Raw genomic sequence first — 23,806 nt, 5'->3', positions numbered from 1 at the left:
CCTTAAGAAACCACTGAAAACCATTGAACAACTACAACACTTCATCAATGGAGATAAACCTTGGCCTTCCTAGTCACCTTTCTCAATTCAACTGAGCAAGACATAGATGAAATTGAATACATCTAGTGGTAGTTAAATCTTACCTCAAGGAGGAAGAACATAGCAGCACTTATGAAGCTAAGAACATGACATCAACTATAGAGCTAAAAAGATGGCAGTAACTTTGAAGCCAAAACGTAGCAGCAACTAGGTTTTATCTAATTTCCTCCAATTGTTCTACTTGCAATCTTATATATATCTATATGTGGTAGTAATTTAGATTGCTACTAGACTAAGTTAAATAGGAGGGGTGGACCACTTATTTAATTCAATGCTTATCCCATAAGTATATGGATACATAAGACAAAGTTAGGTAGAATCCACCTAAAGATTACCAAGTTCTATTCTTATCTATATGATGTATTTAGAATGTTATATGTGTATATCCCACATTCTATCTTGCTAGACTTGGTAATATTATAATTAATCCCCCTTTTACTGCAGGGTATAATATCGACGTAATAATATAGGGTGTAACATCGGCGTAATAACTATGGTGTGTATCGTTGCTGTAATATTGCAGGGTGTAACATCGACGTAATACTACGGGATATAAAATTGATGTAATACTGTAGGGTGTAACAATGTAGTGGTGGCTTTGCAAATCTATCATGAGATTTTGCTGCACTACCTCGTGACTACCTTCATACGCTATCAAGTGGTACTGGGGTGAATTAATCATATGCTGCCACCTCCTAAGGATGATGACCGAGTAGTCGAATGTATACAGATTGAGTCTGAGATAAAACCAGGGGAAGACCCAGAGGAAGAGCTTGAGTTCAATGATGAAGAAGAAGAATTTAAAGAAGACCCGGAAGAAGAACCAGAGAAAGAAAAAGAGATGGGGAATGATTTCGGGGATGGCTATTAAAAGTTGGTTGATTTCATCCCTTTTTCCCACTTTGTATCTTTATTCCGGACCTTCTTATTTCCCTAAGGGCAAGTTTGTTTGATCCCATATAATCTTATGAATATTGAAAATAATGATGTAACCTCTACTCATGCTTATTACAATCCAAATACTATCAATGGAAACCAAATTTGCTTAGAATTTTAATGTGTCAAATATTCGCGACTTAGGCCTAGCTCCGGCAAAGAGAGGTCCCACGAATTCTAGGAAACGCTATTGCTTGAGTACGTAAACTAACTGCTCTATGTGTCTATACTTGTGCAAACACTGAAACTGACTTCTGTTCTTTTTCTTTTCTTTTTCTTTTCTTTTCTTTTCTTGTATTTCTTTATTATTATTTCCCAAAAAAAGTTAGTTTGTATTGAACCAAAAATAGTGGAACCACCGTACAACTTGAGATCGAAAGGAAAAATATCTGCAATAGATAACCCGAACGAACATGCTCTGGTAATAGCTGATATACTGGGGCAATTGGGAGAGAAAGATGATACACAAAATGACGAACATATGGCCAGGATGGCCCAAGAGATGGAATCATTGATGGAGGAAGTACAACACATTCGGGAATTGGCACATCTGGTCATGACGGTGCTCCCACAACCACCCCGCTTTCCTTCTCTAGATTCAATTCCTAACCACTTTCCCTCAACTACTCGTCAAACAAATATTGCCCTGACTTCAGTCCCTACCACTCAAATCATGCCGCTAGTAACCCTTGCAAACTCACCAAACCCTCCCATACACACCCCTTACATACCAAATTATGTTCAAACACCTTAAAATCCACAAGTAGTTACCAATACATTTCATACCACTCCTTGTGATGGCGTCACCTTCACCACTAGCCAAAACCAACATATCCCTACGGCACATACCGCTGCACATGAGCGATATGTTCCTCCCGTATATGCCGTTTCAGAACCCACCTTCACAGTGCCCGTCACGGTCAAGCTTCCTTATGAAGTTGATCAATATGCTGAAATGCAAAGGGAAGCTATGTATAATTAGTAAGTATCGGTGTCCAAATAATTATAAGCATTGAGAAAACGAATGAATAACCTTTAGGTCTCATGAGGGATCGAAATTCTAGATCATGAGGATCTATGTATCTATCCTGGTGTGGACATGCCGATAGGATACATGCCTCTAAAGTTTGATATTTTGATAGGACATGTGATCCCCATGCACACTTGAGAGTCTACTGCGATAAGCTAATTGGAGTGGGAAGAAATGAGAAGTTGCAGATGAATTGTTCATAAGGAGTTTGACAAGGGAGGCACTTACTTGGTACACTCGCCAAGATCCCCAAAATTGGAGGGAGTGGTAGGATATGGCAGATGATTTCATGGATCTCTTCCGGTTCAACACAGAAATTACCCGTGTTAGGTTCCCTCTAGTAAACTTTCAGAAGAAGTTATCCTAATCATTTTAAGAGAATGCACGTCGATGGAGGTCAGAGGCCACCAGAGCACAACCCATGTTAGATGATAGCGAGTTAACTAAGTTTTTCATCAAGGCTTAGGAAGGGATCTATTTTGAGAAAATGATGGGCATGATGGGGCAGAAATTCCCTAAACTTGTTAAAATGGGAGATATTTTTAGAGGAATGTATAAAGTTCGGCAAGGTACAATCTATGGCCGCATTTCAAGTAGCTAGCAAAGCAATCCAATCTAGTTCAATAGGCAGCAGAAAGAAGAAAAAGGAAGAGGTATCAGAAGTCATTCCCTATTACCAGTCCAATCCACACCATGGAAACAACTCTTACTCTCCAAAAACCTATTCCCCACACCCACCTATTTTTGCTCCAATATACAACACACAACCATACTATAATCCCCAACCTTAATATAACCCATCTCATACCCTTGTAAATCTAAATATACCAAGAACATACGCTCTAGTTCAAGCTACTACTCATCACAATTGACCTACCTATGCACCCCGACCTCACCCAAATTTTGAAGAAAGAGGTCCCAGAAACTACACCCTGATTGCTTAACCTTTGGCTCAACTATTTAAAAGACTGAGGAGATCATGCTTGATACATCCAATAGAAGAAAGAGTTCCTGAGTATCCTTCAAAATACTTTGATGCAACCTAACAGTGCGTATACAACTCAAATGTACCAGGTCATGATACCGAAGATTGCTTCAAATTGAAAAATGAAATTGGGTCACTAATCAAAGGTAGAGCCATTCAGTGCATCCCAGCTCCGCCAAATGTGAACCGTAACCCGCTACCAAACCACAAGAATAAAGGAACTAATATAATCACCTGGATGAAGAATATGACCTTAAAGGAACCATCGTCACAATAGGGAACAATGAGTCTGCAAGGGTCCCACCTCGAAGGACTTCAATGATCACAGTACATTTAAACCTACAATAATGGTCCAGACTTACCAGCAATAGTCCATTGCTGCTATCACGGATGAAGAGGTTCAGGAATACAAGATATCCCATGGACATATCAGCAGAAAGGGAAGCCAAGATGATGGATTTTACAACGACTCATGGAATACCAGGTCGGGGAGGTGTTACGCTCCTGAGGAAGTAAACCGAGGGAATCCAAAAAGGGAACAAATCTAGAGAAGGAACATAATAGATTTGGAGGCTATAGAGTTTGGAAAGAAGATGTCAACCAAAGAATACTCTGTGGAAGAACAATTAAAGGATACCCAGTGCAAATATCAATCATGGATCTCTGATGAGTTTTGACACTCACAAAGATGCCCTGATGAAAGTGTTAAGTAGGGTGAGTGTGCCAATCAAAACCACCAGCAACCCTCGAAAAGATGGTCGAAGAAAATATGATCACCTTCTGAAGAGATGAGCTTCCTATAGAGAGCGTGGGTCACAATAAAGCTTTATAGATCATCACCAAATATGGAGATAATGTGGTGTCCCGAGTACTTGTCGATGGAGGATCAGGAGTTAATATTTGTCCGCTCTCTACCCTAAGAGAGTTGGGTATTCATCTGAGAGAAATAAAAGAAAGTCATGTGAGGGTAAGAGCTTTCGACAGGTCACAGAAGGACGTAATTTGGGAAATCTATTTAGCTTTGGAAATTGGACCAGTTGAGTTCCCGTTACTGATCCAAATGATGGACATTTCATCTTCATACAACCTGCTACTAGGAAAACCTTGGATACATATGGCAGGGGCAATCGTGTCTACCCTATACCAGTGCATGAAGTTCAAGTGGGGTTGTCAAGAGATTGTAATCCATAGTGAATGGATACAGTCAGCTTACCTAGAACATGCAGTCCCGTTCATAGAAGGATTAGATGGGTTAAGTTTTCATGCAGTCGAGATCATGCAAACCACAGAGATAGAAAAGACCGAGCAAAATCTTGAAATGCAGTCACCATACAGATCATAGATTGCTATGAGAGAAATGATAAAGTACGGATATAGACCAGGAACCAGGCTGGGAGCCCGATCAGACGGTATAACAAAACCGATTGACGCGAGTGGGCAGAAAGGTAGACCAACATAGGGTGTCAGCCTCCGACAAAGAAGACTTGTACCGGTAGCTTCGGGAAGAAAGCTTTTATGCCAGAGCATTTTTCGGGTACGGGTTAGAGCTCAACACTAGAGGACGACATCGTCGATGGAATGGGAATATTGTTCGTGACCATGACCGAGGAATGCTTTGACAAAATTGATATCAAGACACTGACCATTCAGAATGACGAACCATGAGAGGACTTGCAGCCGCTAGCCCGTCTTTGGTTCGCTAGGAGTCTTAGTAGTGTGGAATTGTAAAACTTTTGAAAAAGTGCGCGGTCAATTGAGGCTTGAACTGTGTCTGTACTCTTTTTTCATTTACCTCATTGAACGCCTAGACGTTCCTCTATGATGAAAAAAAGAATTGCTTTCTTAAAATTATTGCAAACTTATTTATTGCTTTATTTATACATAGTTTTTCTTTTTAGTAATCAAAACAATAAAAATCCGCATTCCATGATTATGACATGTAATGAAACCCTCGAGCAAAGCGATCCATATTACAAGGAATACGACAAAAGCATGATGTCAGATAATATCCCACAAGAGATCGAACAGCTAGAAAGCTAGAAAAAGCCTAATCTTGAGGAGACAGAAGTAGGCAACCATCTGGAATCGAAGAAGGCGTAAAAGAAGTCTGAATTAGCATCCATCTGGAAGTAAACAGAAAGAGGAATTGGTTGAGCTCCTCTGACAATACATCGACATATTTGCATGTTCGTATGATGACATGATTGGATTAAGCACCGACATCATTTTGCATATATTGCCTACCGATCTTACTAGACCGCCAGTCAAACAAAAACCCAGAAAGTTCAAGCCAAATTTGAGTTTGAGGATAAAATAATAAGTAACCAAGCAAATAGAGGCAAACCTAGTGAGGGTCACCAATTAACCCCATGTGGTTGGAAAATATCGTACCAGTACCAAAGAAGGATGGGAAGATTAGAATATGTGTGGATTATCGAGATCTTAACAAGGCCATCTCGAACGACTATTTCTATTTACCAAATATTCATATGCTCATCGACAACTGCACGAAGCATGAGCAACATTCATTCTTGGATTGTTTCACTGGGTACCGTCAGATCCTGATGCATGAAGAAGATATAGAGAAGACAGTGTTCATTACGCCCTGGGGAGTTTACTGTTACAAAGTTATGTCAAACCTCCTTTTTACCTTACACCCCCGAAAAGGGTATAAATACAAGGGAGTTTTTCCAATTAAAGGACAATCGAAACGGGATTTATTAAAAAAAAACCAGAGTCACCACTTGGAAGATTTATGTTGTCCCAAGTCACCGGTTGAATCCCGAATCGAGGAAAATATGACTCTATAATGCAGTGTGCGAACCAGAAATCCGAGTAAGGAATTCTGTTAACCCGTGAGAAGGTGTTAGGCATTTCCGAGTTTCGCGGTTCTAGCACAGTTGCTTTGATCACACTTGGCTTATTAAAATTATTTAATTACTGATTTTAGATCCTATGTGCATTTGTCTATTAACTGCTTTTAAATCACTTGATTATTCGTAAAGGCCCGAGTTACGCGTACATATACTCTTTTCCTTTGGCGCGTCAAAAATCATGTCACGCGAATGTGTCCATAATTAATAACGCCTAGTTTATTTATTTAAGAAAAATTGGTTGAGGTTGCGCGGGCGCATCCCTCGTGTTGTTTTTAAGATCGTAATCATGTCACGCGAACGTGTCCCCAACCACGATAATCTATTAAATGTGCCTAAAGCAAACTACTATAATTGGTTATTTGTTGTATCTAAATCATAAGAAATTAGAAGAGGTCCATGGAAAATTTGCTAAATAGCACGCCTCAATCTTAATTGCCTAAAATTCTTATTTTTAAAATTATGAGGGCCATAGACTATTGGTGTCATTAACATCGTTCACCTCAATTGTTTTAAAGGCTGAATTATTTAACACTCGATGAAGTTAAAGTTCCCCATGGTCGTTTAATTAACAATCAAAGGCCGCAAATGGGATTCCTATGTGAAGTCCAGAGCCAGGAAGGCTAGCGAAAGGCCTGGGCGTGACTGGGCCGCAATTACGACCCAAATCTTACTCGAAGAAGCTATTAAGTTTGGGCCCAAGACTGAGCCCAATTTCGAAACCCCAACAGGTCTGAGTGGATAACTTAACATCGAGTCCCTGCAGGCCATAACCCAGCGATATTCAACAACATGTTTGATCTAGTTTTTCTTAGCAAGCAATGACAACGGAATTCTCATCAACGGATAGCATATTCGATTTAGTTTTAAACTTGTACCAATATGAGTAATGCATTTTGACCTTATCCTACTATAGAAAACTTTTACATATCTAAACAAATCAAAAATTCATTCTCAACCCAATGCATGCACCTAATTACCTTGAGTACCCAGAGACTTATGCCAATCAGACCAGTATTCATAAAGTCTTATTCCCACAAAGTAGGCAGTCACCCCCTTTAATCGAATGCACTCTGATTTCAGTCAAAACTAGATGATAAACTAAAACTCAACAGAGTCTAACCACATGCTGGAACACATGCATAACAAACAGTGAATAACTTAAATCACAGCCCCTATATACAAGATCCAAATGTCCTGAACTACTTACATACAATCAAACCATCAGACCATGCGCTTCATCATAAACGAAAGGCAACATGAGTTTTCTAAGGCATAACATACTACTGTTATATGAAAATGGGCAGATCAGACAAAATGCCATTACAATATACTACTAAACTCCAGAAATTGCAACTAAACAACTAATATTGATGATTAAAAGGAAAACATCATTCATTCATGATGATCTTCAGGTAATTATAGCTCTCATAGTTGCATTTCATCTCCTATAGAATCAGGGAATACCTGGAATTAAACGAAATAAGAAAAAGGGAGAATCAGTAGTTGATAGCAGGGATCAACAACAGGTTCTAGTAACAGAAACAAACCAATAAAGCATGTTCGAAACCCAGAAATGAAGTACTGCAGCCCAGAAACCAGTCTCAAACACCCAATTAAATTAGGTGACCTCAGAACCAACCCTAATGACTAAGTTTCAAACCATTTCTAAGCTCAAACAATCAGGACAATCGATTCTGGAAGAAGAGGATTTCAGATTATAAAGCTCAAACCCAATGAAACAGTATTTTCTCCAGAAGTTTCAGCTGTTTTTGTTTTCCAGAATTTTTATTCTCTTTCAAGTCTCTTGGGTCTATATTTTAGCTCCTGAATCCCTGCCTTGAAAGGCAAGATAGAGATGCCTTTATAGGCAAGGCATTAGGTCAAGCCTCAAGAGTTTATTTTTTGCCCATTTGTCCCTTTTTAATTTTCATTTTAGCTTAACACCCCCTAGTTCAAATTCAGATTTTGCCAAGTAGCCCTCCCAACTTTCTAGAAGCTTCCCAGATAGTTAAAAGTAGATTCCCTCACTAAGACTACCCAAATTAACCCCCGTACCCCTGCTATTTACCTTAAACCACAAATGAGACACGGGTCAAATTAACCCAGGTTGAATCAAGTGAACGAGATGCCCTTCCTTTGTAGATGGGTTAGACCCAAAGCCCAAACAGCTAAATGAACCCAACTAAATTGGTAACAACAAAAATAACACACAAACGACTTCTTAAAACTGAACTGGTTGATTGATTAACCCGTACAAACCAACAAGGAATTAGCTAACCCAATGAATAGACCAGAATAAACCAATTAAGCTAGACTAATGAGGCCAAAATAAACGGGAGAAAATCAAAGGCTTGACTATAACCCAACAAATCAAGAACACACACATTTTTAAACGGACTTGAAAGAAAAATAGAGGGAATAGAAGACAACTCAAAACATCGGAAGATAAGTCAAGTATTTAAACAGAGGAAAGGAGAAGAAAAGAAGAGGGACGGAAAGGTGAAATAAAACACAATAGTTCATGCTGAGGGATAGAAACTCACCAATCGGACTCGAAATTGGGCAGACACAAAGAACTAGGCCAAACTTATGTCGATCATTTGTTCTTTGTCAAGAACAACTGAGCGACATCTGTTTTGCCTAGTCTGAACCTCAAAGCTTGATAGAACAGCACCTCCCGAACATGCATGCCACCAGGATTGACAGAAAATGGATTTTGAACTTTTGGTCCGGGATTTAGAAAGAGGGGCGTGAGGGGGTCATGGAGTGTTGTTTTGGTGGCGTTTGGAGGTGGCGTCACCACCGGACGGTGGTGGATTTAGGGGCGGCTCAGCTAGGGTTAGGTCTGGGCCTTCTGATAGATGGGGGTGTTTGGGACGATGAAATGAGGGGGGGGGGGTAGGGCGTTAGGACATATATATCTTAAATGACCCAGGCTTCTCGTCCGTTCGATCAAGAGACCTCGACGATCGTGATCTGATGCCCGTGAAACGACGTCGTTTCACTTAGTTGGGGGGATGGACAGGGTATAGGCAGGTTTGGGCCGGGTATTGGGGCGATTCTTTTGGGCTGAGGACAAATAAACGGGTTTTAGCCCAGAGTTTCCTTTCATTATTTCCTTTTTTCCAATTCATTTTTTTTAACAAAAATCTTTTTCTTTTCCAAAATTGAAATTAAAACTTAAATTGAATCCTAAACCAAATTATACTACCACATTAAATTAATTAACCCTAATAATTGTTACTACCAATAATTAAAAATCAAATTAAAGGAAAAAACTACCAAAATTCGACATTAAAATTAAAAGTGCAAAATAAACTATTTTTGTGATTTTTCCCATTTCTTATAAAATAATTAATTTGTCTATTAATCCTAAAATGTAAAATTAAATCCTAAATGCAAATGCAACATATTTTTTGTATTTTCTCATCAATTAAAATGCACAAACAAAATGCAAACAATTAATAGAAAATGCCACCAAATCCGACAAAATTGCAAATACTGACAGAAATTATTTTGTTTTGAATTTGTTGGAGTAATACATATAGGGCAAAAATCACGTGCTCAGAGCTGCCCCTCTTTGCCCGGAAACACAAAGAGTTTTCGTGTAAAGATAAGTGAGTGGATACGAGCGATTTTTGTCTGCTTGAATACTCCGTGGGAAGCATTTTTGGAAAGATTTAACCGCACCCTACTTCCGAGGTTGCCTACATATCCTTGGCTAAAAAGGAATCAGGTCAGTGTAGTTCGAGAAATTTTGGTTGCTCGGACTACCACGAAGCTGTGATTTCACTGTTGTTGTTGCTGCTGCTATTGCTTGCTGAACCTCCTTATTACACCATGTCAAAATAAAACAAGAAGCTAGACTAGACTATGATCTATGGATTACAAAAATTCCTATCTATATCTTCAAACTTGATCTTGTGCTTATTGTTGCCTTGTTGTTCTCCATTCTTTCGGAGACGTCCGTTTGTTGCCACCTTGAATTGTAAACTGAGATGTTTTCCCCTTCTTCAGGTGGGCGCCTGACTGATGCAATTGATATGTATTCCCTGCTCTCCAGGCGGGCACCTTACTTCAAAACGTGAATGTATTCCCATGCTAACCAGACGGGCTCCAGACTGATGACTTGAAATGTATTCCCTACTCTTCAGGCGAGCTCCTGACTGCTGACTTGAAATGTATTCCCTACTCTTCAGGCGGACTCCTGACTGCTGACTTGAAATGTATTCCCTGCTCTTCAGGAGGGCTCCTAACTGATGACTTGAAATGTATTCCCTTCTCTTTAGGTGGGCTCCTGACTTCAACATAAACAAAGCAAAGAATCTGAAAGCTAAACTTAAATGGTACTCCCTTGTTCTCCAGGCGGGTTCCTAACTGCTGCATTTGAAAGTATTCCCTGCTCTCCAGGTGGGCTCCTGACTTCAACTTGAAATGTATTCCCTTCTCTCCAGGCGAGCTCTTGACTTCAACTTGAAATGTATTCCCTGCTCTCCAGGCGGGCTCTTGACTTCAACAAAACAGACAAAAACAAAGAAACTTTTATGCCCCAGTTTGGCGGCTGGGGACAGATGTGATTGTAAAACTAAATCATATTACCAAGTATTACTAAGGATTTGAAAGCTAGGTCCCATTATTCAGGGGGGTCCTGACAACTCTTAACTAAACGACAACTTCTGCTAAATCTTGCTATCTAAAAGGATCTTTAAACTACTTCCAATTATCCAAGAGCGTCCTGAAACTCAAAGGTCAAATTTTATCTTAAAGGTGACAGCTTTCATGTCTGAATTATACTACCTTACAACAGAGTTTACGCTAAATGTTGGTATCTAATCGAAATCTTAAGCTAAGTCCCATTATTCAGGAGGGTCCTGAAAACTCCTAATTGAATCCTATCTCGAATATGCAAACTTCTAAGCCAACTTATATTCCTTTGGGATGCATTTATGCTAGATTATGCTATTCTGATCTTTAAACTAGGTCCCATTTTCCAGGAGGGTCCTAAAAATCAAAACAAACCTGTTTGGTGACTGCCTTTCCCCACGGAGAGTTTCTCCGAATCCAACGAATTTTCTGCCCCTGTTTCAATCAAAGAAAATTTTGTCAGTTTAAAGTGGTGGTTAGCTGATGGCATTCTTGCTGAAGATATTTCTCCTACAATGTTTGTTCTGACTGGCTTCTCCGAACTGGCCCTGAACCGCTTTGACTTTCTGACTGACTTTCAAACCCCATGACTTTTGACGAGCCGAGTGTTATATACCCCTACTATTGTCTTACCTCTAACCCCTTTATCTAATCTTTTGCGTCTCCCATGACATTACCAAAACATTCCACCGATGAAGCTTCCGGTGATTCCTTGTATTCCCCTCTTTCGTCGTGTTATCCTTAGTATGCTTTGACCATTCCGTGCTTTTAAATTTGGGAAGTTGGTAGTGAGATTTGAAATCTTTTTCACTCGATTTGAACAAGACTGACATTGAAACATCTTTAGATAAATACCCAAAAGAAAATGAAATGCAATGACTCTGCGGGTTAAGGATAAGAAGAATCCAAAACTAGATGACTGCTACCAAAGGAGAAAGAAAAGAAACTTATCTGGATGGAACAGCTGGTACCAATGATCATGACATGCATTTCGGATTATTCGGCCCAATTTGTCCAACCAATCAACTTTCAGTTGCCGTACTTTGTTGCCCCAGAATTTCCATGACTTGATTACTTTACCCAAACCTCGACCTTGTTCATCCTGCGGTGCCTTGAAAGGTTTTCACTAGCAGACCTCTTTCATTCGTTCATCTCTCGACTCACTTTCGCCTTACGGTGCCCGGGAGGGTTTTCACCGATAAGACTCTCTCATTTTGATTTTTCTCAACTCCCGTCGCCTTACGGTGCCTGTGAAGGTTTTCACCAATAAGACTCTCTCATTTTTATTTTTTTCTGCTTGAACCAGTGTGTTGCCCCTGACATGAATTACCTTTACCTGCTCGACTTGGCATTTCTCAAAGACTGATCAAAAGCTCTTTCTTTGGACCGCAATGTGGGCTTTCAGACAGGGTTAAAAAGAAAGAGTATCACAACATCCACAACTTCGGAATTCAGGTTTATCACAACATCCACAACTTCTGCCCCAATTCCTTGCTTGGGGACTTTTGGGCTTTTGTTTTGATGAGACTGCACCATGAGGCTTCCTACGTATCCTTAAAAGGAATCAGGTCGAATGTAGTTCATGGTATAGAAATTACTTCGTTGTTGTGATTTTTCTTTTCTCTCTTTCTTTTCTTTCTCTCTTTTTCTTCTGTTATTCTTATTTTCTTCTTATTTTTTGCTTTTCTCTCTTTTTTCTTTTTGCTTTTCTCTTTTCTTTTATTTTCTTTCTCTTTCTTCTCTTTTTTCATTTTTCTTCTCCTTTTCCTTTCTTGTTCATTCTTTCTTTTTCTTTTCACTTACCTATTCTCCGTACTTGCATTTCTGAATTGTGCCATTGATCCCAAAAGAGGGGTATGAAAGAAAATAAATAAGGCTCAAAAAAGGGGTGACAAAGGATAAAGTGTTTAGATAGCAGAACAAAACACCTTCGTCATTTCAATCTTCAAAATATGCCAAATACAAACAAGTACAATCAAAGAAAGAAATCATACATAGTATCTCCTGACTGCATCGGAGTTGATAGCCATTTCTGCACATTTCCCTTCTACATCTATAAAATATAACGCGCCATTGGACACCACTCTAGTTACAACAAATGGCCCCTGCCAGTTTGGGGCGAACTTTCCTTTTACTTCAGCCTGATGAGGAAAGATACGTCTCAACACTAGTTGACCCACTTCGAACTTCCGTGGAAGTACCTTCTTGTTATATGCTCTTGCGATTCTATGTTGGTACAATTGGCCATGACATACTGCAACCAATCTCTTTTCATCAATCAGACTTAACTGCTCCAAGTGGGTTTTGACCCATTCAACGTCATCAATTTCTGCCTCAGCAACAATCCGAAGGGATGGGATTTCAATTTCTGCGGGTATTACTGCCTCCGTGCCATACACCAACAAATAAGGAGTATCCCCTACTAAAGTACGAACAATAGTGCGATATCCCAGCAATGCAAATGGCAGCTTTTCATGCCACTGTCTAGAACCTTCCACCATTTTTTGAAGTATCTTCTTTATATTCTTGTTGGCTGCCTCAACTGCTCCATTAGCCTTAGGGTGATATGGGGTGGAATTACGATGTATAATCTTAAACTGCTGACATGTCTCTATCATCAGATGACTGTTGAGGTTAGCGCCATTGTCCATGATGATTACCTTCGGAATCCCAAACCGACAGATAATATTTGAATGCACAAAGTCAACCACTGCTTTCTTGGTCACAGATTTGAATGTTTTCGCTTCAACCCACTTAGTGAAATAATCAATGGCTACCAAGATAACCCTGTGTTCGTTCGATGCTGCCGGCTCGATTGGCCCAATGACATCCATGCCCCAAGCAACAAAAGGCCATGGTGTAGACATTATATGTAATTCAGATGGTGGAGAATGAATCAAATCTCCGTGCACTTGGCACTGATGACATTTACGCACAAAACTGATGCAATCCTGCTCCATAGTGAGCCAGTAATAACCTGCTCGGAGAATCTTCTTTGCCAGAACGTACCCACTCATATGCGGTCCACAAACTTTGGAATGTACCTCGGTCATGATAACTGTGGCCTGTCTTGCATCTATGCATCTTAGCAATCCCAAATCTGGAGTTCTTTTATGCAATACCCCTCCACTAAAGAAAAATCCACTTGCCAACCGTCGAATTGTTCTTTTCTGATCACCTGTGGCCTGTACCGGATATATCCCCATCCTAATATATTCTTTGATATCATGGAACCATGGCTCCCCATCTAGTTCTTCTTCCACCATATTACAGTAAGCATGCTGATCACGGACCTGAATCTGCAAAGGGTCCACATAAGCCCTATCTAGATGATGTAACATTGACGCCATAGTGGCCAAAGCATCGGCGACTTCATTATGGATCCTCGGGATATGCCTGATTTCTATCGACTGAAACCGCTTGCAAAGATCATGCAAACATTGTCTGTACGGTATGAGTTTCAAATCCCGTGTTTCCCATTCCCCTTGAATCTGGTGCACCAGGAGGTCTGAGTCACCCAAGACCAAGACTTCCTGAACACCCATATCCACAGCTAACCTCAAACCCAGAATACATGCCTCGTACTCAGCCATGTTATTGGTACAGTAAAAACGAAGCCAAGCCGTAACAAGATAGTGCTGCCCTGTTTCAGAACTAAGTACTGCTCTTATCCCCACGCCTTTCATGTTTGCGGCTCCTCAAAGAAAAGCTTCCATCCAGGCTTCTCGCCTTGTTCCAACTCATCAATGTGCATCACCTCTTCATCAGGGAAATAAGTTTTCAAAGGTTCATAATCTTCATCAACCGGGTTCTCGGCCAAATGGTCTGCCAAGGCCTGTGCTTTCATTGCAGTTCGAGTCACGTAGACAATGTCAAACTCTGTGAGCAGGATCTACCACTTTGCAAGCCTCCCAGTGGGCATAGGCTTCTGAAAGATATACTTCAATGGATCCAAGCGAGATATGAGATAGGCAGTGTAATATGTCAAATAATGTTTCAACTTCCGCGCCACCCAGGTTAGGGCGCAATATGTCCTCTCAAGCTGAGTGTACTTAACCTCGTACGGTGTGAATTTCTTGCTGAGATAATATATGTCCTGCTCCTTCCTGCCATTGATATCATGTTGACCCAGTACACATTCGAATGAATTGTCCAATACCGTCAAATATAAAATCAAAGGTCGCCCTAGTTCTGGCAGGACCAACACGGGTGAATTTGACAAATACCCCTTTATCTTATCAAACGCCTCCTGGCATTCATCTGTCCATTTGACCGAAACATCTTTCTTTAACAGCTTGAAGATAGGCTCACAAGTTGTCGTGAGCTGAGCGATGAACCTGCTGATATAATTCAATCTCCCCAACAAATTCATTACCTCGGTCTTATTCTTCGGAGGTGGCAATTCCTGGATGGCCTTGATTTTTGATGGGTCCAATTCAATACCCCGGTGGCTGACTACAAACCCCAACAACTTTCTAGACGGCACACCAAAAGCACACTTTGCAGGATAAAGCTTGAGATTGTACCTGCGAATCCTTTGGAAGAACTTTTTCAGATCCCTGACATGGTCAGACTGCTTTCTAGACTTCACGATCACATCATCCACGTACACCTCGGTTTCTTGGTGTATCATATCATGGAATATTGTTGTCATTGCTCTCATGTAGGTTGCCCCAGCATTTTTCAAACTGAATGGCATGACCCGATAGCAATACATTCCCCGCGGCGTGATGAATGTCGTATTTTCTACATCTTCCTCGTCCATTAAGATCTCATGATAACCCGCGTAACAATCCACAAAAGAACCAATCTCATGTTTGGCGCAATTGTCAATCAAGATATGGATGTTCGGCAATGGGAAATTGTCTTTTGGACTTGCCTTGTTGGTATCCTGATAGTCAACACACACCCTAGTCTTGTCATCCTTCTTCGGTACAGGCACAACATTGGCTAACTAGGTGGGATACCGGGTGACCCGAGTGACTTTGGCATCGAACTACTTGGTGTCCTCTTCCTTGATTTTTACACTCACATCCGTCTTGAATTTTCTCAGCTTCTGCTTGACAGGAGGGAATGCTGGGTCCGTAGGCAACTTGTGAACCACTAAATCAGTGCTTAGACCCGGCATGTCGTCATAGGACCATGCAAAAATGTCTTTATATTCGAACAGTGCTTTAATGATATCCTCCCTGAGTTTGGGTTCCAGATGAACACTTATTTTGGTTTCATGGACATTTTCTTGGTCCCCTAGATTAACAGTTTCTGTGTCATTCAAATTAGGTTTGGGCTTTTCCTCAAAATGACTTAGTTCCTTACTAATTTCTTCATATGCCTCATCATTCTCAAATTCCAACTCGTCATCATACTCAATTTCTTGTATTATTATTTCAGAGTTAGATTGGCTTTTAAAACTGGGCCGAAGATTCCTCATGCATGTCATGTAATTGATATCAGTATAAAAAGAAATGTACAAAAGAAGAAAACAAAAACAAAAATAAAATTAGAAGAAATGAAGAAAAAGGAACAATTGCATTTCATTGAATACAAAGATAATAGGGTTTTAACACATCCAACTGGACGGAACATAATATCTGAATTACAGAACCTGGAATAATATAGATAACTAAAAGAAAATCAAACCCCACTACCAAGACTCCCTCCGGATAGGAAGAGGAGTAGCTTCCCAGTTGTTGACTTTTGCACGTGGCCCCACAAATTGTACATCTGCCTTGCTGGATCCTTCCCCAGCCTGAACCATATTAACCTCGACGAATAACCTTTCGAACCCCTTCTCCAAGTCTCCATTGGCTCCAATCAGTGGTCCAGGGACTTCTGACAACAGTTGCTTTCTGGTACCCGGCCTGACGAATGACCTAGACAGACGCGAGACTGGCTTTAGCAATGCCCATGCTTTCTTTTTCATCTTCCTAGCTCTTCTCACGTCTGAAACGGTAGGGTTGAACCCCATACCAAAAGTATTTAGATTCCTTAGAAGGGAGACTAGCTACACAATACCATGCAGAGATGTACCTAAACCCTTGCCCGGTACGAAACCGTTTTTCAACATTTCGACAGCTGCCATGACTGATGCCGCAGCCATCTTTAGAGTTGGCATGCACTTTCCTTCCGGAATTTTCTCTACCGATACTGTGTCGGAAACCTGATAAACCCATGGTCCCTTATCATCGTCAATCTCTATGAACGGAACAATGGCACCGTTGGGCACACACAAATTATCTTCGCCGTGTACAACAATTTCCTGTCGATCCCATTCAAACTTGACCATTTGATGCAGAGTAGACGGGACTGCTTTGGCCGTATGGATCCAGGGTTGTCCCAACAACAGATTGTGCGAAACAACCACATCAAGCACCTGGAATTCCATAGTAAATTCAACTGGCCCTATTGTGAGCTCAAGCACTATGTCCCCGACTGAATCTTTCCCTCCACCATCGAATCCCCGAATGCAAATACTTTTCTTGTGAATTCTTTCATCCTCCACTTGCAGCTTGTTCAATGTGGAATGAGGACAGATGTTCGTGCTAGACCCGTTGTCAACTAGTACCCGAGTAACCACAGAATCTTTGCATTTCACCGTCAGATAGAGGGCTCTATTATGCTCGGTACCCTCCACGGGTAACTCATCATTAGAAAAAGTGACTCGATTTACCTCAAATATCTTGCTAGCTATTTTTTCCAAGTGGTTTACTAAGATTTTGTCAGGAACGTGGGCTTCGTTCAAGATCTTCATCAAAGCTCGATGGTGCTCGTCTGAATGGATCAATAATGACAAGAGCGAGATCTGAGCTGGAGTCTTCCTTAACTGCTCCACAATGGAATAGTCTTGCGCTTTCATCTTTCTCAGAAATTCTTCTGCTTCTTCCTCAGTTACTGCTTTCTTCACCAACACTGGATTATCCTTTGAGGTCTTAGCTTTCCTCAACTCTTCGGGGGCAAAGCATCTCCCTGATCGAGTTAAACCATGAGTCTCACACACTTCTTCTTTAACCTCTTTCCCCTGGTAAGTTACTGTCACTCGTTGATAATTCCACGGGACCGTCTTGCTGTTGACTACTAGAAGCTGAGTTACTTGTTTTATAATAATAGGCTCTGTGCAAGCACCCTTCACGACCACAACAAGTTTACTTGTAACCCTGGTACCACCACTTTAACTTTCTCTGGTTTCACTGTGACAGCGCTTGACGACCCTTTCCCGGCTACCACAGCTGGCTTATTTTCTACCCCTTTCAACTGGACCACTGATTTCCCACTGGTTCCCTTTTCCTTTGAACTGGTTTCACTGGAGCGGATCATCATTACCGTCTGCGAGGGTTTCTTAGCCTCCCCTCCCTTGTGTATCAACTCAATCATATGGGTCTCATGGTGAGCTGGTATTGGATTCTGGTTGATATTTGGTGTTTCTGGGGCCTGAACCTCAATCCGATGAGTATCAATGAGTTCTTGTACAGCTATTTTTAGTTTCCAGCATTTCTCTGCGTCATGGCCCAGGGCTCCTGAACAATACTCACAACTCACCAAGCAATCAAGATTTCTGGGAAGGGGATTCGACATTTTGGCCTCGATCGGATTCAACATACCCAACTGTCTCAGTCTGTGGAATAGGCTGATATATGATTCTCCCAATGGAGTGAAAGTCTTCTACTTCTGCAACCTTTCATTCTTAAAGGCTTGATTGGGTCGAAAACCTATTCTAGGAGGTTTTTTGTAGGCTTATGGGGGTGGATGGGTATTTTGTGGAGCTTGGTAGGGACTTTGTGGAGCTGGCGCACACCATTACGCATGAGCGGGAGGTTGGGTATAGGTTTGTGCATGACAGAAAAATGGGGATCTGGCGGTGGGTAGTAGTGTTGTGGTGAGCTATATGGAATGTGGGGGTATGTTTGGTGATAGGGTTGAGGCTGGTTGTAGAATGGTGGAAGGTTCCTAGATCCACCACAAGCTGCCGACTCGATCGTTGCAACATCCTCTTTCTTCTTCTTTCCGAGTACACCCCAGTACCATTTTGAATGTCCTAGGTGGTTGGTTTGATTGCTGAGTAACTCATGATCTTATTGGACTTGAGTCCCTCCTCAACCATGCCTCCCATTTTCACAACTTCATTAAAGGGCTTGCCCACTGCTGACACCAAGTGACCAAAATAAGTGGGCTCCAAAGCCTACAAGAAATAATCAACCATCTCGCTTTCTTTCATCAGAGGGTCAACCCTCGCCGCTTGATCTCTCCAACGGAACCCATATACTTGGAAACTTTCACCGGGTTTCTTCTCAATATTTGTCAATGACAGACGGTCTGGGATGATTTCAAGATTATACTGAAAATGACTGGTGAAGGCTTGGGCCAAATCGTCCCATGTGTACCACCTGCTATGATCTTGTTTAGTGTACCATTCTATTGCCGACCCACTCAAGCATTGGCTGAAATATGCCATCAGCAATTCGTCTCTTCCACATGCTCCTCTCATCTTGCTATAGAATCCTCTTAAGTGTGCTACCGGGTAGCCATACCCATCGTACAGATCAAACTTGGGCATTTTGAACCTTGCTGGAAACTGAACATCTGGGACAGACATAAATCCTTATAGGCCACACTTACTTGGCCTCCCAGCCCCTTCATATCTCGGAAAGATTGCTCTAAGCTTTTGACCTTTCTAATCATCTCTTCATGCTCGGGATTTTTGGGCGGTTTCTCGGTCTCTGCCGGGATATCAAGATGAGGAGTGTAAGGATATAGTTCTGGAACTTTAAAGGTGGGTTCAGGGGGATACTACTGGTTGTCATGAGTTTGAAACATGGGTTCACTGGAAGATCTGTGTAACGTAGCAGGCGGAGGTGCCACAAAAACAGGTGTAATTGGTGGGGGAGGGTACAAGACTTGTTTGGGTGGTGGAGCTTGAGAAGTTTGGGAAGTGGTGCCATGGCATTGTTGGTAGAGGGGAAAGGCTGGAGATGAGTTCACAGTAGGAGGCTCCAGAGGTTGGGCTGATGGTGGAATATAAGCAGGATTGACGGGATAAACCGGTGGTGGATGCCCCTTCGCCCAAGCTTGGTACATTTCAGCCATCTGCTGTTTCAGCTTATACATTTCTTCCCTCATTGCATTAACGTCCATTTCTTCCACCTCTTTTGATGGGTTGACAATACTTGTTTTCGGTTCCTGGTCGACCATATTCAGCCTGTCTTTCGATCGGGTGTTGTAGGAATAAGTTGCCAGAATGCCAATCAACTAACCACCTGCCTGAACTGGTACATCAAATAACAACCTTATTAGCGATTAGGTTTTAACAGATTGGTAACCGCACATTGGGCATGAATGCACCTAAACAGTTAACCGTCTCTATTATGTATTTGATCGGTTGCATGCGTCATTCCGGCCTTTCTTACATTCGCTTGCAAACTTCCCCTTTTCTTTCTTTTCCTTTTCCATCCTTTCATTCTCTCTTTATTTTTGTTCTCCCTTGATTTTTATTTTCCTTCTTTCCTTTCTTGTTTTTCAGCTCTTTCTTTCTCTCTTTTATTTGGTTACAGTCGAATCCTATGGAGATTGCCTACGTATCATGACCCCGCATGAATCAGACCAAGCGTAGTTCTTGGGGATAAGTGCGAAATAAAGTAAAAGCATTTTGGGATTTCCAATTTTCATAAAAAAACGCTATTACAAAGACTGAAACTAACAGACTCGCAAGAAACTAACAGACTCAAAATACAGACTTAAAAACAAACAACCCACATACTCTGATAACAGAAATACAGACTCCAAAACAACTGGCAGACTTTAGCGGAAAGAAACACAGACTCAAGAAATCACGAATACATCAATGCCTCAATTGTCCCTAAGACCCGCGGGGCGTCATTCGGCCTTGCCGCGGGCCAACTTGCTAAATCCCCCTGAAGGTGGTAGAGATCTTCCCTTACCCGGTGAATAAAAATCATCACAGTAGCGAAGAACATAGATCTCATAATATCCTCACAGCTACTACACTTCATTGCGATATAGTTGGCGACCCTTTTGACTCGCTCTCTTAAGATGCCCTTCTCTTGCAACAAACGCCCAATTTGTTCGGTTCTGGCTTCCAGAGTTCGTTATAAAAAATATCAGCTATAAAATTTTTGGCTTGTTTATCCATTTCATCCTCGAGTTTGCCAATTGCCTTTCCCCAACCTATGACCCCTCTTTCATATCTTTGTTTCATCTGTTGAACGAAAGCTGCACGCCCTTCGACATTTTTAGCCAACCTTGCCCGTGCTTTTGCTAGTTCAGACTCAGCTTTCTGCAGGTCATCTTCGTAGTCACGTACCCTTTGAGTGAGGTTGTAAATGAGCCTCTCATCTTTCCTGCTTCGACCTGGGTTATCGGCTTCAATTTTCAACTGTCAAACCTGAGCTATGAGGGTCTCATTTTCTCGCATCAATCTTCTCCTTTCACCTTCGGCCTCTTGTGTCTGCAAATCATTGTTGAAGGTGACATTTCTAAATTCTTCTTGCAGACCATGGATGATGGCCTTATATTCCTTTTCCTTCTCTCCCAAGCTAACCTCTCCTGAATTTTATCATCAAAGGCTTGAACATGAGGCCTTTTGGCGGGCCCCTCGGGCTCTGGTTCGTTGTTTACATAAGACATTTTCTCAAACCAAGCAGCATAATTTGGATCTACTTCCCCCTTAGCGATATCTGGTATATGGGTACCATTTTTTAGATACTGACAACTATTCCAATCTTGCTGAACTACAGCCTCAGGTAATGCAGCTTCTGGATGCAACTCTATGACCTGGTGCTTAGATCTTCATCTTCTGGCACGACCTGATACCTTCCTAATTGCCTTAAGACCCTTTGCGGTGCATATGGCTGAATACTCCTTGCGCCCATTATCCTCAGGTGTCCTTTGGTAGCAGTCATATAGATGGCTTTTGTCCTCGGGAGCCATCCTATAGTCCACTTAACTTGACCTGCGTCAAGAGCTTTCAAGTGAGAAACCCATGCTTCAAATCCTTCTAGTGCGTTTTAATCTTTTGTCCTCTCCTCCTAACTAATGATGAAGTTGTTTGGGCTCGAACTGTAACTCATGAATCTGGGGTGATGGCGAAGATGCACGATCAACCACATTTGCAGAATGATACTGCAACCCTCAAAAATCTGAGCCCCTGATTTGCATATAGTCGATGCGCGATAGATATCTGCTAGCACCAACAGGCAAGTGTATGATCTTTCTTGGTAGTGAGGATTTGTGCGATTCTCGCCATATGAATATCCACCGTTCCTTTCTCATTTGGAAAAACCATGATCCCAAGAATGCCACAATAAATGCGAACGGACGATAAATTTGCCAAAGGCCCTTGTTTTGTTTGTTGCTCAGACCCTTTTCATGCGTTTCAAAACCAGCAAAATGTCCGAACCTGAAGTATATGAAATATAAAGCACAACACCCGTTGCTCACACGTTATTTATTCGTCTGTTTGCTAATATTCAGCAGGTCAAAGAACTTTTGCACCGATGGAGCCCTTGGAAATATAAGTTGTTTCTTCCTCAACTCCCGTCCGAATTCAATGTACCCGACTATCTCCTCCAATGTAGGGGTGATCTCAAAATCTAAGAAACGAAAGACATTGTGGACAAGATCCCAAAGCATTACCAAAGTTTTGATCAGATCTTCCCGTGGTTTGATTTCAAAGATGTCTATAAGAGCACCCAAGTGCTTCTTCACCCATTTCTGACCATCTTCGTCTAGATCATTCCACCACATATGCAAGTGTAGCTGAGCCTGTTCCATGACCACTTCTGGCGGTTCCTGGATGGTATTCATTTGTTCCTGTGGACGATTAGGGTTAGGGCTGACTCGAGTGGACAGTTTTTGAAGAAGAAAAGAAGAATAAAGGGAAAAGAAAAGAAGAAAAGAACCATAATTTCTTCCCCTATATGCCAACTTTAGCCAAGTGACTGTTTTTGCAAATGCAGCCCCTTCCCAATTTCACGCGAATTTTGAGGCTGGGGGGAATTATATGACCCTTCACAAACTTGTCCATTTTTTTACGAAAATAGCCTTTCGACAACTGAAGAATGCTCTGAGGCTATCTCGGCAAGAACGGTTTAAGACATTGCCAAAGCTGGATCGGCTTATTTCGACTAAACATCAAGATAGCATTCACTCAACCACCGACTCTCTTTTCAAAAATAAGGCCGAACCTTATGTAGGTTGCCTACGTATCCCAAATCCGGTGTGAACCAGACCTGTGTAGTTTGGTCAAATAAAACAAATTATTTTGAAAACAAGAGTCTCTCCTCTTTTTTTAGTTTCATTGGCGAATAAAATGTTTTTTGAAAACAAAAACTTTTCCTCTTCTTTTTTTCTTTTTCATCTCGTTGGTATATGAAACATACTATTTGAGAACAAATTTTTTTTTTCTTTCTTTCTTCCCCTTTTTTATTTTCTTGAAAATTTGGCAGAGTTTCGACGCTATTTGGACATTGGGTTTTTTCAGAACAGGCGATTAACTCTCTTTTACCCTCATACTGCTATTCTTCTTTCCTCAACTTTTCCCAATATTCGTAAACCGGTCAGCATGCAAGTCTGAAGAAAATAAATGCACAAGTAGTAAGATGCATCAGGATGGTTTTGTTTCGGGTGCAACTGTCCTAGACAGACCCAACCCCTGTGTTGAGTCTCCAAAGTCAAAATGCACATGATGCAAACAAACGTCCTACTAGGTATCCGGTATGAGGCTGTGTTTTTCTAGGTTTAAATCCTGGAGTTTCGGTCTAGACTTGGGGTACCCGAGCGGACGACTAGGGCCGAGGAGGGGGCGACGTACCGGGAGCACTGAAGTCTACCCGGCCTTGTCGCTTGCCCAGCCTCGTTCTATTTGGTATAATTTCTACAGAAAAACCAGGCTATGCGAACGTATGCACCATTTCCAAAAGACTTAGAGGGGGTGGCGTAAGAAGACAGTTATATACAATTCAAACAATATCAAAGCGGTAAACAGATAGCAATTAGCATAAAGATTCACATAATATAGTATTATGAACAATAAATAAAGCCAAGTAAAAATCATGAAACAAGCTCGAATTCTTGAACCCTGAACCAGAGATTCTGGGTTCGATCTCCAGTAGAGTCGCCAGAGCTGTCACACCTCCTTTTTACCTTACACCCCCGGAAAGGGTATAAATACAAGGGAGTTTTTCCAATTAAAGGACAATCGAAACGAGATTTATTAAAAAAAAA

This window comes from Nicotiana sylvestris, chromosome 6 (genome assembly GCF_000393655.2).
Source record: "Nicotiana sylvestris chromosome 6, ASM39365v2, whole genome shotgun sequence".
NCBI classification, from domain to species: domain Eukaryota; kingdom Viridiplantae; phylum Streptophyta; class Magnoliopsida; order Solanales; family Solanaceae; genus Nicotiana; species Nicotiana sylvestris.
Note: the sequence above shows the minus strand (reverse complement) of the source record.